The following is a 13,647-nucleotide window of genomic DNA, read 5'->3' on the forward strand; positions in this document are numbered from 1 at the left end:
ATTTCGCCATAAACTAGTTCCCCAAAAATTTTAAAAATCTCCATAAAAATGTATATTTTTATGAAGTAGGCCTTCAAAAATTAATTTCCTCATTTTTTCTTTCCTTCTTCTTCTTCTTCTTCTCCTTTTATCTTTCTTTCTTTCTTTCTTTCTTCTTCTTCTTCTTTCTTCTTCTTCAAAAATTTTAAAAATCTCCATAAAAATGTATATTTTATGAAGTAGGCCTTCAAAAATTAATTTCCTCCTTTTTTTTCTTTCTTTTTCTTCTTCTTGCCAAGTTGTTACAAGTGACCAAGTTTAGACGAACCTCACCAGCAAAGAGCTCCCTTGCCTTGTATAACCAACCAAACCATGAAATCGATGCCTAAAATTTGTAAGGCTTAAGCACAAAGAGCTCTCCTTGCATTTAAGTTTGCCATGGTTTTCACGAGGAATATTTGGATTCATCAAGTTCTATTACTAAGCACTCCACTGTGATGACCTTCTTCAATCAGACATGAGACAAGTGTAGACCTTGTAAAATTCCTTGTCCTCTTACCATTATGTTTCGATCTTTTCATTCAAGTTCTTGGCCTCTTTTCTTTCTTTTACTACATTTTTTGGAAATATTTCTGCCCATGGCAGCTAAAATACCCCCGACCTCACCTGTATGTTGTAAAGGACTGACCTAGTTGAGAACAACAAAGACAACTAACTTCAAGAGAGAATCTCCCTTAAAAATGATGTTGTTAAAGCCTTCCATTATCGCATGATTTATAGCCAGTAACAAAGGCCCTAGCTTCTCCTACCGTTGGATTCCCAAGAGGAAAATTTTCTGCCCAACCAAAGAGTTACTTTCTAGATGAATCACGGCATGTAGGTGCGCTTAGGGATAAATAAAATAAAGAGATAAAATACAGTAAGATAATAATAATAATAATAATGAAAAAAAAAAAAATCAAAGGGATAAATAAAACATGGAGGCAACTTTTCTTGCTTGTCCCCGTTTTGGCTAGAAGAGTTCCTGTGAGTAGAAACATCCAACTGTTTGCTGCCATTTGTGCAATGCGGGTTTCAGGTAAGGAAATGTTGGATATGGGATCTCAGCCCTCTCATGACTTATCCGTCCATATGCCTAAGCAGATGACTCCACGTCCCCAATCGGGAAAAGATAGAAAAACTCCTTACATACCTCTTACACACCCACATTCTCACATGGGGTGAGATTCATGTGGTATAGATCACACCCCATGTGAGAGGGCAGAAATGTTGAATATGGGATCTCAGCCCTCTCATGACTTATCCGTCCATATGCCTAAGCAGATGACTCCACGTCCCATAGGAAGCTCATAGCAGATGACTCCATGTCCCCACCTTCTCACATGAGGTGAGATTCATGTGGTATAGGTCACACCCCATGTGAGAAGGCATGTGTGTAAAAAGTGTGTAAATAGTGTTTTTGTAACACTCCCCTTTCATCATTCCTTTTTCTCTAATTTGATTAAAAACATGGTAAACATGAGCCAAAACAGAAAAAGAAAAGGAAAAAAAAATACTATCCATGGACCATTATCATTTTTAACTATTCTCGGTCCTGTGGCATCTATTCCAATGCACAAAATACCCCACAAGAACAACTACACCTAATTTTAATCAGAGAAGATAAGGACACTCTCCAATTGATTAATGATGTCAGTATTTGGTTTAAAGCACTGCACAACCCAGTAATCCAAGAATAAACCAATCAAATTCCAGAGATCAATAAAAAAACAATTTGATTCTAGAGATGGAACAGAGTACAAGATTCAAACATTGAGTGACGGAAAAGTAACATAAAGAAGCACTATTAAGTTCCTTTTCTTTAAGCGCTTACACATATACATGGATCCTTGAAGAAACTTCCCTGAATTTTTAATGTATGACGACTGGATAAGAGAATCACAGTAGCCTATTTCCATTTGCTTGACTTGTACAACTTAATCAAGATCTCTTCTAGCATTCACAACCCGAAGATCTTTGTTGCTGTCGACCCACCACGTCAATGGTGTCAGGGAGGTAACTTCATCAACAACAGAGAAAATTGACTATCAGCATATTCCATGACATTGCATTTCCCATTATCAAATGCAGAAACATTACAGTAAACTTAAGGACTGAAATCAGGCAAAGGTTTGACAAATTCAAACACCCAAGTATTTGGAATTGGTCTATTTCAATCTTAAGGAAGTTCTAAATTCTGAAATGATGCATTACAAATCCAAAGAAAATTCTCACACAAATAAAACTAAGACATTTCCAACATTCACACCATGACTGTGGTAGAACAAATAGGAGCGCCATATTATATAACCATCCATCAGGAAAGTTGATGCTGGCTCTTAAAAAAAAACAGGTAAAATTCTTTTAGTAATTCAGTTACTGGAGGTGTTTCAAGGAAGAAGAGCCAAGTGCTTACGAAGTAGATCCACCATACAAATATGTATGGTGGTTCAACTTTCCTATTCGACCACAAATAGCCATCAATTACAAAAATTGGTAGTCTCAATTGTCATGTAATAGCAGATGCAAAGATTTTAACGCTGACAGAGAGTTGAATGCATTTTCAGGAGTACTTACATTTCTTCTTCAGGTTCATTTTTTAGAGCATTTTTGGCTATACACTGGAAAGCAGCTTCTACATTGAAACCTTCTTTTGCAGAAGTTTCAAAGTATGGAATATTATATTTCCTTCAGAGGCACACCATGCTTTTGCCTTCTTCTTAGATACCTGAAAGGAAGAATGAGACTGAGGCGATCACTACTTGATGTTGGAAGGTTTGCACATTGGTGGATATTGGACCAGAATTGTGATTGGCATACTAATGGAAATAGTCATCAATTTTATAAACAAAATAGCTTGACGAAATCCATTATGTGATAGTTACATACCCACCATCAACTCATTATACAAATACCTTGAAATTAAAAGATTCTACATTCACATATGAAAAATGCACAAAGCAACCTTACATAAAAAGCTTATTTCAAAATACAGTATACAAAATTAGTTCCTAACTAATTAACTTTATAAAGAAGAAAACTGGGTAAGAAGAAAGGGACACATCTTACCACCCGACTATTGCCACCATCAATATCTATCTTGTTCCCCAATACAACAAATGGGAAGTTTTCTGGATCAGAAGGGCCGGCCTGAATACTAAAGCCAAATAGGAAAGTACTCAGTCACTGATACAATTGCCGGAGACTCCTCCCTGAACTACCTGAATTAGAAACTCCTCCCTCCAGTTGTTGAGGTCATCAAATGATTTCACGACATTCACATCATAGACTAGAACACAACAGTCTGCTCCACGGTAAAAAGCCACACTTAGGCTTTGAAACCTTTCCTGCCCAGCCGTATCCCATATCTGAAAGTGTAGAGGATCACAGAATGTCGGGCTAAAATGAGAAAGGGAATGTAGTTTGGTAAAGAATGGTTCTGAATTTTCTTTCCCAAGGAAAAACAATGTCTAAAAGACAGTAGTAATAATAAATGGCATGAAGGCTGGACCTCTGAATGAAATTCCCGTGATTCCAAACATTTATCAAATGCTACAAAATCATGGAAGAGTCATTCTGTTTGTTCGCAAAGCCAAGTAACACATTTTCATTTATTCCCGTTGTTGATATGCACAAAATCATTCTAGAAATAAAGGGCTCACACAAGATATATATTATTTATTTTATGTACTTAGTTATACATATATGTATATATTCATAGCCATACCCACCCAAACAAACATACACATATGTGTTACACTATGACAGACGTTGCGCAATCAACATTGATCTAAATGCACTTTTTGTATGCATTAGCGAGATTACTTATAGATCATAACCATTCAAATAAATATACAAATAGCAAAAGTAGACATCTTCGATAATTTGGTTCGTATTACTGGAGCCAAACCACTATTTTCTCACCTGAATTTGATGGTGGATACTAGTGCAAGTAAGGGCAAAAATAAGACATTTTTTACAGTAAAAGAAACGCAAATAATTCATATTTTCCCTTTGTTATTGAATATCCAAGATTATTAATAAAATCCATTAGTGCTGGTGAAAAAAGGTGAAGCACCATCGTGATTAATTGGGTGCCCTCCTATGACATAGTTTTGTGTGTATGTGGGGGTGGCGCACATAAAAAGCTCAGAGATCCTTTCGTAACTGCCCACCGAACTCTATTGTGGTATGATCAGCCTTAAGTGCTCAGCCAGAAAAGGGGTATCCAAGTTTCCGGGAGTTTCCTCATAACCATCAAAAGTTAACTCTTTTAAGTTCTTGCTACAGGGACATTCATTTGCAAGGAACATCATATGCACTTTCGTTAGCAAGGGAATATCAAAAATTTAAGCATTTCAACGAGGCAATCAGCTAATTGCTTCTTTTCAATTCTCCTTATCAAAAAAGAAGCAATCAGTTGACTGCTCATAAACTATCATGGTGTAAAAGCCCAATTGATATCTGAGCTTTGAGATCATAAACCTGCAATGTAAATAGCCTATCCTCATACTGCACTTCTTTTGTCAAGAATTCTGCTGCTTTGTATTGATTACTGAACTTGCAATTCACATATCTAAATGATGAGTATAAGGGTAATCACATTACAAAAGTGCAATTGCATATGCTTGTGTGTGCGTAATCACACACAGCTGTGATATGTGCTTGTACAAGCAAAACATATGTTGAGGATACTGATTCATCAGAGGAGTCTTCCCAACCCTGCCAAGTTCATACGGAAGCAGACATTTCATGAAATGAGCATTAGCAAAAGAAAAATCACTCTGATACAACTGAAAAGTCATCAAAAGCTCCATTGAATGGAGCAAAACATTGAGTAAACGATTAGCACATGTTTGGTTGCTTTGAAAAATGAAGGGCTTCATGGAAAAGATTGCATATAGAATCTTATGTATGTCATTCTTTCCAATCAACAGAACTGCTGACAATTATTCGGCTAAATTCTTAGAATTTCCCATTTCTAAGAATTTCCCATTTCTTATAGAGAGAAGAACAAAAACTAAAAACAAAAAAAAAAAAAAAAAAAAAAAAAAAAAAAAAAAAAAAAAAAAAAAACTCTCACCCGCTGTCACCGAGGATTATGACCTTGAGAAGCATACGCCTCCTAGAAGCCATACTTTTGGGATCAAAAGGTCACGATTTTGTCTGTGAAAATTAGAGTCTCGGAAGTCTTTCTATGTGGGAACCAAGATAATCACTGGGGAATTTTACAACTACCAGTCTCTAACACCAGGTCAGAGGCTCAGAGAAACGCAAATTTCCGAAATGCCAATCAGAATTATAGTAATAGCAACACTAGAAAGCCACACAACACACAAACATCACCCAAGCTCATCTACTCACCTCTTGCATTTGTCCACTGGGAGCACGTTGGATGCTCTACGAATATCTTCGAAGACTTCCATTTTGATTGTGCTAAAAGGTGGGATTTACTACCCAATGTGAAGAAAATGACTAATAAAAAGAAAGGATAATTACATTTTACCCCCCTGTTTTATTCACGGGGTGGCGATTTACCCCCCAATATACCAAAATTGTTAGATGACCCTCCTGAACTTACCAACATGTAGCAAGTTAGACCTTCCGTCCACTCGCCCGTCTGTTTGGACGAAAAGCTAGTCACATGCATTGCAGTTGACCTTTTAAGCAAAAATCATTCCAAAATTGCCCACCTATTAAACTCAGCGTTTCGGTAGCCGTTCACGTGAAAATCGTCTTCAAACTTTCTATGATAGGTGGAATGGTACGGTTTTAGGTATCTCAAAGTCGTCTTCAAGCTTTCTATCCCCTTGACCAGGCTTTTACTACACAAGAACTCCTCTGCGTACATTTTCTCTACCATCCGATCACTATCGTGCAGGAAAATGTGAGTCTCACCGGATCCCTTCCGGTTCCTCGCCATCACAGCCACCATGAGTATCACGCTTATCCGACCTGGCGCCTCCGCGAAGTACCCACGTGGTGCGTCGATCATGATCAGGTCCCACTCCCTCTCGTAAACCTCTTCGGGCAGGTTGTCCAGGGCCAACACGCATCAAGTGTTGCCATAGAGTATCACATTCGACAGAGAACACTGCCCATTTCTATACTCTATAACTTAATAGGTGGAATGAGTACGAAAGCTTAATAGGTGGAATGAGTACGAAAGTTTGATTGGAATGAGTACAAAAGCTTAATAGGTGGAATGACTGTAGAGTGGTTCCACATAGAAGCCGAGCAGCGGGGCCTCGATGTGGCCTGGATCAACGATATCCATTCCTTCCTCATCAACTCGCTCTCCAAGATGCCCAAGAGATCCAGTAGACGACGAAGAGATCCAGCTCATTTAACCAAAGCAAAGAATCAGCCCAAACAAAGCAGGAGAACCTGCAACGTGGGCTTGAACAAAGAAAAGGAAGAGAAGAGCTTGGAAGCCCCAAGGCGTACAGGTAGTTGCTACGTGGCAGTTGACTACCTCATGCACCTTAAAGAACATAACTATGTGGCATTTGATGATGATAAATTCAAATTTACCAAAGTTGGCCAAGAAGTGTTGTTCCGGGTTGCACCAAGCAATGATAACAAGTATCAATTCTTCTCCAGTGTAGCAATAGGTTCAAATTGAACTCTCCCAACATTGTTACCATCAATGTGAGCCCAATTGAGTATGAGCATGTTCTTCTAATACCTAGGTTTGTGACTGCTTATCACAGAGAGGTGATCATGAGAGTTTTTTGCTTGCTCCTCCAATGGCTAAGGAAGCAGCAGATCCTTAAAGAAGTTTTGTACTCTTCACTGAAACACCAATGGCATTGGAAAGAGTAAGAGGATGAGAAGGCAGAAGCGAGGCTGGCCCAGGAGAAGGGCGTTGCTGTTGCTGGAGTCTAGCAAAACATGCAAGGGACCGGATGTCCGAAGGGCCGAGCTGGGGGCGGAAGACTTGGATCGGACCTAGAGTTTTTTCTCTTGTTAAAACCTGCAAATTGAACGTGCACAAGGATGAGAAGAATCCGGAAGTTACAAAGTATAGAAATGGGCACAAAAGCTTAATAGGTGGAATGAGTACGAAAGTTTGATTGGAATGAGTTACGAGTCCTTCATGAAGATTAACCAAACCCAACAACATTGTTTCAGATCACAAATCTCAGAAGCCAGGGTTGAACAGAGACCTCTGTTTTGGTTGGGTAGAACAAGGTTGAACAGAGGTAGGTTAATGGGTAGTGAAAAACAACCATGGAGACGTACTCCGACTCAGCGAACTTGAAAGCGAGGTGGAGGCATCCAAAAAGAACAAAGACCCAGGAGCAGGCGTCGCAGAACGTGTCCAATTCTGAGTAAGAGCTTAAACCCTACATCTGCTTCCTCAATTCAATATATCATGCTCGAGTTGCCACAGTAATTCGACAATCCTTTTTTCACCAAATCTATTGACTAAAGATATTAATGGACGAAGGGCTTGACAGTGTCTTCGTTAAAACCTTGATGGGTTCCAACATGTACATTCGAGTAACTTCATGTGAGATCAACTGCAACACTCTGGTCACTATGGATAACTCGCTCTCAATGATATTCACATACACATTTGCCAGTGGGCTTGACACATCACAAGCAGGAACAAGACGGATTTTTTTTTTCCTTTTCTTTCCACCGATTCACGTCAACCCACTGCCCATCCCTTAATTTCTATTTTCTCCGGTGGCTATAATGGTTTCTAGTACCTCGTAGAGGAAGAAGACGTTCTACCAAGAAGGAAGATGCATGCTGCACGGGGGGTTTGAACCGAGTATTTGGTGGGTTTGAACTGGATATAAAGGTTGATGGGGACAGGGGTATTTTGGAAATGATTTATGCTTAAAACGTCACGTGCAACGCATGTGACCGAATTTCCATCCAAATTGACAGGTGAGTGGACGGATGGTATTTATTGCCACATGATGACAAGTTCGGGACGGTCATCTAACGATTTTGGTACATTATGGGGTAAATCGTCATATCGTGGATAAAACAGGGGGTAAAGTGTAATTATCCCTAAAAAGAAATAGGGAAGACGAATACCCAACAGCCACGCGGTGGCGGCCAAGACCGCTGGATCATTGTTACACACAGATTACTGTTTTTGGATTTTTAGGGAGTTTAATAGAGAATTAGAGAGAAATTGAGGAGAATTTGTAGTAATTGTATTGATAAGGATGAAAGGAAAATATAGAAATGGCACAATTCGAGGTTGCCAGCCTCTAAAAACAATCTTCACAATTCAAAAGCTAACCTAAAATGATTATAAGCTGACCTTATATACTGGCCGACAACACTTAACAAATAAAACGCTTCCAACAAGTGATAAAACGCAGTTAGAAAGGAGCAACTCCAGATCCGCCCAAAAAGAGAAATGGTACTTGCAAACCTTTACAAAGAGAAGTTTACAAATTGATGTGGCGTCCTACATGGAATAAATGTTAAAATACAAAAATGCCTTTTTTCCCCTATTGTCACTGTTCCAGACCTATTCTCCCCTCCAGTCGTCGGCCTGTTGAACCCAGACACTATCGAAAATCCAACCCACCGGCCGACCACGACACTGACCAGCTCGGTGGAAGCCCGACCAGTAGATCCGGTTGAACCCAGATTCACCGGCGAGAATGGAGAAAGGTCAGTGAGGATGAAGCAAAGGAACGACGACAGGGGTGGGTTTTTGGCTGGATATGGGTTCGGGAATGGACGGTCGGTCGAATCTGGGTTTGGGAATGGACGCTCAATGCTCGGCCAGAACTGGGTATGGGAATGGATGATCGATTCTCGGCCGTATCTGGGTTCAACAAGGCTGGATCTCTGGATGGATTTGGGTATCCGGCCGGACCATCCAAACCCACGCAGATGTGCGTGGGTTTGCGGCCAGATCTCTGGCCAGAAACCCACGCACACCAGTGTGGGTTTGTTGGATCTCAGATCCGGCCAATGTGCCTGACCCGGACCACAGGGCTGGCCACACACCGTCCTCTTCCAGGATCTCTCCCCTCTTGCCGGCCGCCCATCTGTCCCAAGCTCATCGCCAGCCATCCATGGAAGCTCCGTCCATGGAAGCTTCCACCTGGATTTGGTGTGATGTGAATCCTACATATCTATCTTTTTTAGTTAATAAAATGATACATGTATGTCATGTCAGTTTGTAAACTCTATTTGTAAGAGTTTGTAAGTACCCCTAGCATTTCTCGCCCAAAAAGCATAAGTACCTAACAGAATTTGGGACCCAAAACCCAACTAACAGAATTCAATTTTACATCCCATACCCTCCACGTCACACTGCCGTTGGAATACCGGTTACAATCACCGTTACGTTGCCCGCACTGCCACAGATGCAACACTTTTTAATTTCTCTTTGTTTATAATTTTTTTTTCCAATTTTATCAATTTCCAATGTTTTTTTTTTTTTTTTTTTTTTTTTTTTTTTTTTTCCTCTCAAATGTAACCCTATCAAATCAATTCTGAACTTCTACCTTTATGATAAATGTAAAATCAGTCTTTATGTTGTTTAGTTTAAATTATAAATCGCTCCCTACGATATAAAAAATAATTTAGAAGTTCTCAGAATAAGTCAAAATATCAATTCTGAACTTCTACCTTTATGATAAATGTAAAATCAGTCTTTATGTTTAGTTTAAATTATAAATCGCTCCCTACGATATAAAAAATAATTTAGAAGTTCTCAGAATAAGTCAAAATATCAATTCTGAACTTCTACCTTTAGGATAAATGTAAAATCAGTCTTTATGTTTAGTTTAAATTATAAATCGCTCCCTACGATATAAAAAATAATTTAGAAATTCTCAGAATAAGTCAAAATAATAATTTAGTTACTATAGTCAAATTCCATCAGAACATTTAACAGATTCAATTAGTATGTCACGTTATCATCAATAGAATGATGACACATGTCACTATTTTTTAAAAAAAAAAAGAAAAAGAAAAAGAAATGGCTAATACGTCTTCTTAGTGAGATAAAAATATAGTTTTTAGCATTACTCATAAGTTACAATAAGATACTATATAAAGAAACGTTAAATACTACACCCACATCTCACATTCATCTTATTGAACTGATGTGGCAGTAAACATTAATTAGCCATCGTGTATTGTCACATCAACCTAGTACGCTGGAGTGAGATTATGATGTAGTATATATAGCATTACTCATCAAAAATAACGTTTATAATGACCTGGCATAAACCAAATCTTTTATGCCCTTTAATAGTAGCAGCAAGCCAGTTTGTAACACCAAAATTCATTAGAACCAAAACACTAGATGATTTTTTTTTATTTATTTTTTTTCTAAAAAGATTAAAAAAAATTACTAAATGAAGGTTTTTCAAAAAAAAAATATTCTCATTTTGACAAAGCTCTGGGCTCGTGTGCGTGTGCGAATTTTTTATATTGTTTTTAAAATTATGAATACCGAGGAAAAAAAAGATTTGAAATTGTATTTGAATGGTTTAGAGGATAAAAAAACAAAATTGAGGATATATGTTTGGAAATGTAAATTAAATTGGATATAATTGAGAAAAGTAAAACTAAAACAAAAAAAAAATAAGGCTTATAAACCTAAAACTAATAAATAAATAAATAAAAGTGGTGGTTTTCGAACTAGAGCCACCTTCGAAAAACGGTCGGGGTCAACCATCCCCAGACACCTGGGAGTGGTTCAGCCACCCTTGGGGTTTGAACTTTTTTTCTTTTGATTGCTTCTTTTTTTTTTGAGTTAGGTTAAAAAAATTGAGTTTGGTGTAAAAAATTGTCAAACATAAATTCAAAAAAATAAAAGAAAATAGTTAAAAATAAACTTACATTGTTTTAGAAACAGTTTTTATTTTTCTAAGACAGCAAAACACGTTTTTGTACGTTTTTGGCAAACTATTTTAAAATAAAAACACTAAAAAACAAAATCTGTAAACAACTTATACATATTTCCGAAAATAGGTTTCGGTGTTTTCATTTAGTCTTCTTTGTTTTTCTTTCTCTGTCAAGAGAAATACTATACATATAATTATATATTATATACTTATACAAATACACAGCTATAATAATTATATTCAATTATTTACATACTTATTTAAATATTAGTATATAACATCAATGATAATATTATATAACATATATCATAAATTATTTAATATTCTTATAAATTATAAATTATAACTTATAGCACATACGTCTTACTTATAACATATAATACTCTTAAATTATAACATATAGTGTAGCACATACTTATAATTTATAACATATAAGTATATAACATTAGATATATAAGTATCTAGCGAAAATGCTTAAGCATTTAAGAAGCAGATTTAATTTCTCACAAGCCAAGATTTTCTAAGTAATTCCTCTATTTTAGTGATAAAAAAATGACATAAATACAATTTATATACAAATGTTTCAAAATAGGAGACTTTATCCTATTATTTGTGGGGAACAATAGACAATACATCTCAAGTTTCGCACTAGCTTGCTCCCCCTTTAAATGTATATTAGAGTGTTTTTGAGAAACGCTACGTAAACTTTCAAGTTAACATTATTAAATGTTTATTTTTTTGACTTTGTAGTGAAAATCATTTGATTCAAAATCTAATGGAGATCCATTTAAAATCCATTGGTGATTTTCATTGCTATGTTAGTAAATAAGCATTTGAGAGTGTAAACTTGAGAGTTTGTGTAGTCTTTTTTTTTTTTTTTTTTTTTTTAATCTTATTGAAAAAAAAAAATAGAAATTTTTTGTGGACATTGAAAATTTTATTTGTTTGGAGGACATTGACTCGATTAATAGTTTGGGAAGACATTGACAATGAAATACTAAATTGTGTATTTTTTTCTATTATTTTAATAACTTAATTAGGAGCTAAGTGGGTAATCGGTGGAATTGTTTTAATTTTATTAGTTTTATTTATGAAAATACTTTTTATTTCTTAAGAAAAAATATTGATTTTTATACTCTCAGTATATAATGACTCGGTTGAAATAAAGATACCCTTTTAGTCTTTATTTTTACCTTCCTTTCTTTCTTGATTTATTATATCTAATCCTATTACGAAAATATGTGTACCTTTTTCATATTTTAATAACTTAGGAGCGGAGTGTGTAATTGGTGGAATTATTTAATTTATTAGTTTTATTAGCATATAGGTGGGATGCCATTTTTCAACTGAATGAGTGAAAAAAAAGGGTTGGGACTTGGGAGATCAACAATGATGAAGCTTTGTTGGTGAAATAAATGTCACATGCAATTGTTTTTTGGGTTATTGACAAATTGAGTAATTCGAAATATTATTCTTGTGTCCCTAAAAAAATGATATGACTTTTAAAATAACTATTAGATCAAAATTTAATAGTAATTTAGCACAAATTTAATGATAATTTCAAAAGTCGCATTAATTTTGAAACGACACAAAAATGACATGTAGCACCACTATGAAGAGAGATGCTACACATGCAGCCTTCATCCCCCCTCATCATCCTTTTATAATAAAAAAATTGGTTTTAAGAAAAAAATTGTCTCTAATGTCACATCAGAAACAACTTTTTCCTTAAAATCAATTTTTTTTAAGGGAAAGGGAGGGACAAAGGGGGGATGAGGGGTGCATTTCTAACATTTCTCCCGCTATGAAAAATGAGATTAAAATATACTTGATATCTTACACATTTTGAATATATTAATAAATTGAATATATTGCCACCCGCTGCTTTTACTTGGAATTTTCTATTCCATATTTTGTACAAGAGATATATAAAGTGGGTTAAAATCCCAAAAGTGAATAATTGTTTTTATTTCTTCATTTTTTTTAATTAATTTTGTTTTGCTTGCAATACTCTTAAAAATCTTTACTGCAATGAAGGATTATTGTACATCAAAACTGTAATGGTTTTTTCTGGGTTTATGAATATTTTTGGTGTTTTGACTGGTTATGTACTCACCTATCGCGACTAATCATGACAAATAATTTGGTTTTGTTTTATTTTCATTGAAATTGTAGTGCAATATGGATAATTTTCTTGTGCATATGACCAATGGTTTGGATTGATTATGTACTCACCTATCGTGAGACTAATCATGATAAATCGTTGAACCGTTTCATTGATTATGTACTTACCTATTGTGGAACTAATCATGATAAATTAATTGGGGCGATTATTTTGTGAACTGTAATTTTACTAAGGTCCATACAGATAACTGATTTGTTATATCAGTAAATCATTATTTTGGTAGGATGCTTAGGACAGTAAATAAATTATTAAATACTTTGCACTGATGACTAAGCCTTATCCTCTTGATAGCGAACCACCTCAAGTTGTTGTATTTAATTATTTTGCTTTATCATGTGTATGAGTTCATTGTGTGTAAAACTCTAGCATAAAATTTTGAGATAAACAATTTGTATAAGAGTCTATTGTACATGTGACTCTAGCATGAAAAATATGATGATTATATGAGTGCATGTTTTTGTTTTTTTTACATGTATAATAAAGTTTTGTTGTGATGTTCTCAGTTTTGGAAAATCAAGGTTTGTCCCTTTCATTATCTGCCATCAAAACTCTGACGGGGACCAATTATGAAGATTGGTAAGAGTCTCTCACTATTAATTTAGT

The 13,647-nt window shown here is 35.9% G+C and overlaps 1 long non-coding RNA gene and 1 pseudogene across 1 annotated transcript in view; both read right to left on the reverse strand.

The window, feature by feature from the left end:
- LOC133857856 (uncharacterized) overlaps positions 1-13,647 on the reverse strand; it is a 99,730-nt gene that overhangs the window by 68,139 nt on the left and 17,944 nt on the right. The gene's annotated exons all lie outside the window — the stretch shown is intronic.
- LOC133857359 (ras-related protein Rab7-like) lies at positions 1,774-5,302 on the reverse strand (annotated as a pseudogene).

This window comes from Alnus glutinosa, chromosome 14, assembly GCF_958979055.1.
Source record: "Alnus glutinosa chromosome 14, dhAlnGlut1.1, whole genome shotgun sequence".
In the NCBI taxonomy this organism is placed as follows: Eukaryota; Viridiplantae; Streptophyta; class Magnoliopsida; order Fagales; family Betulaceae; genus Alnus; species Alnus glutinosa.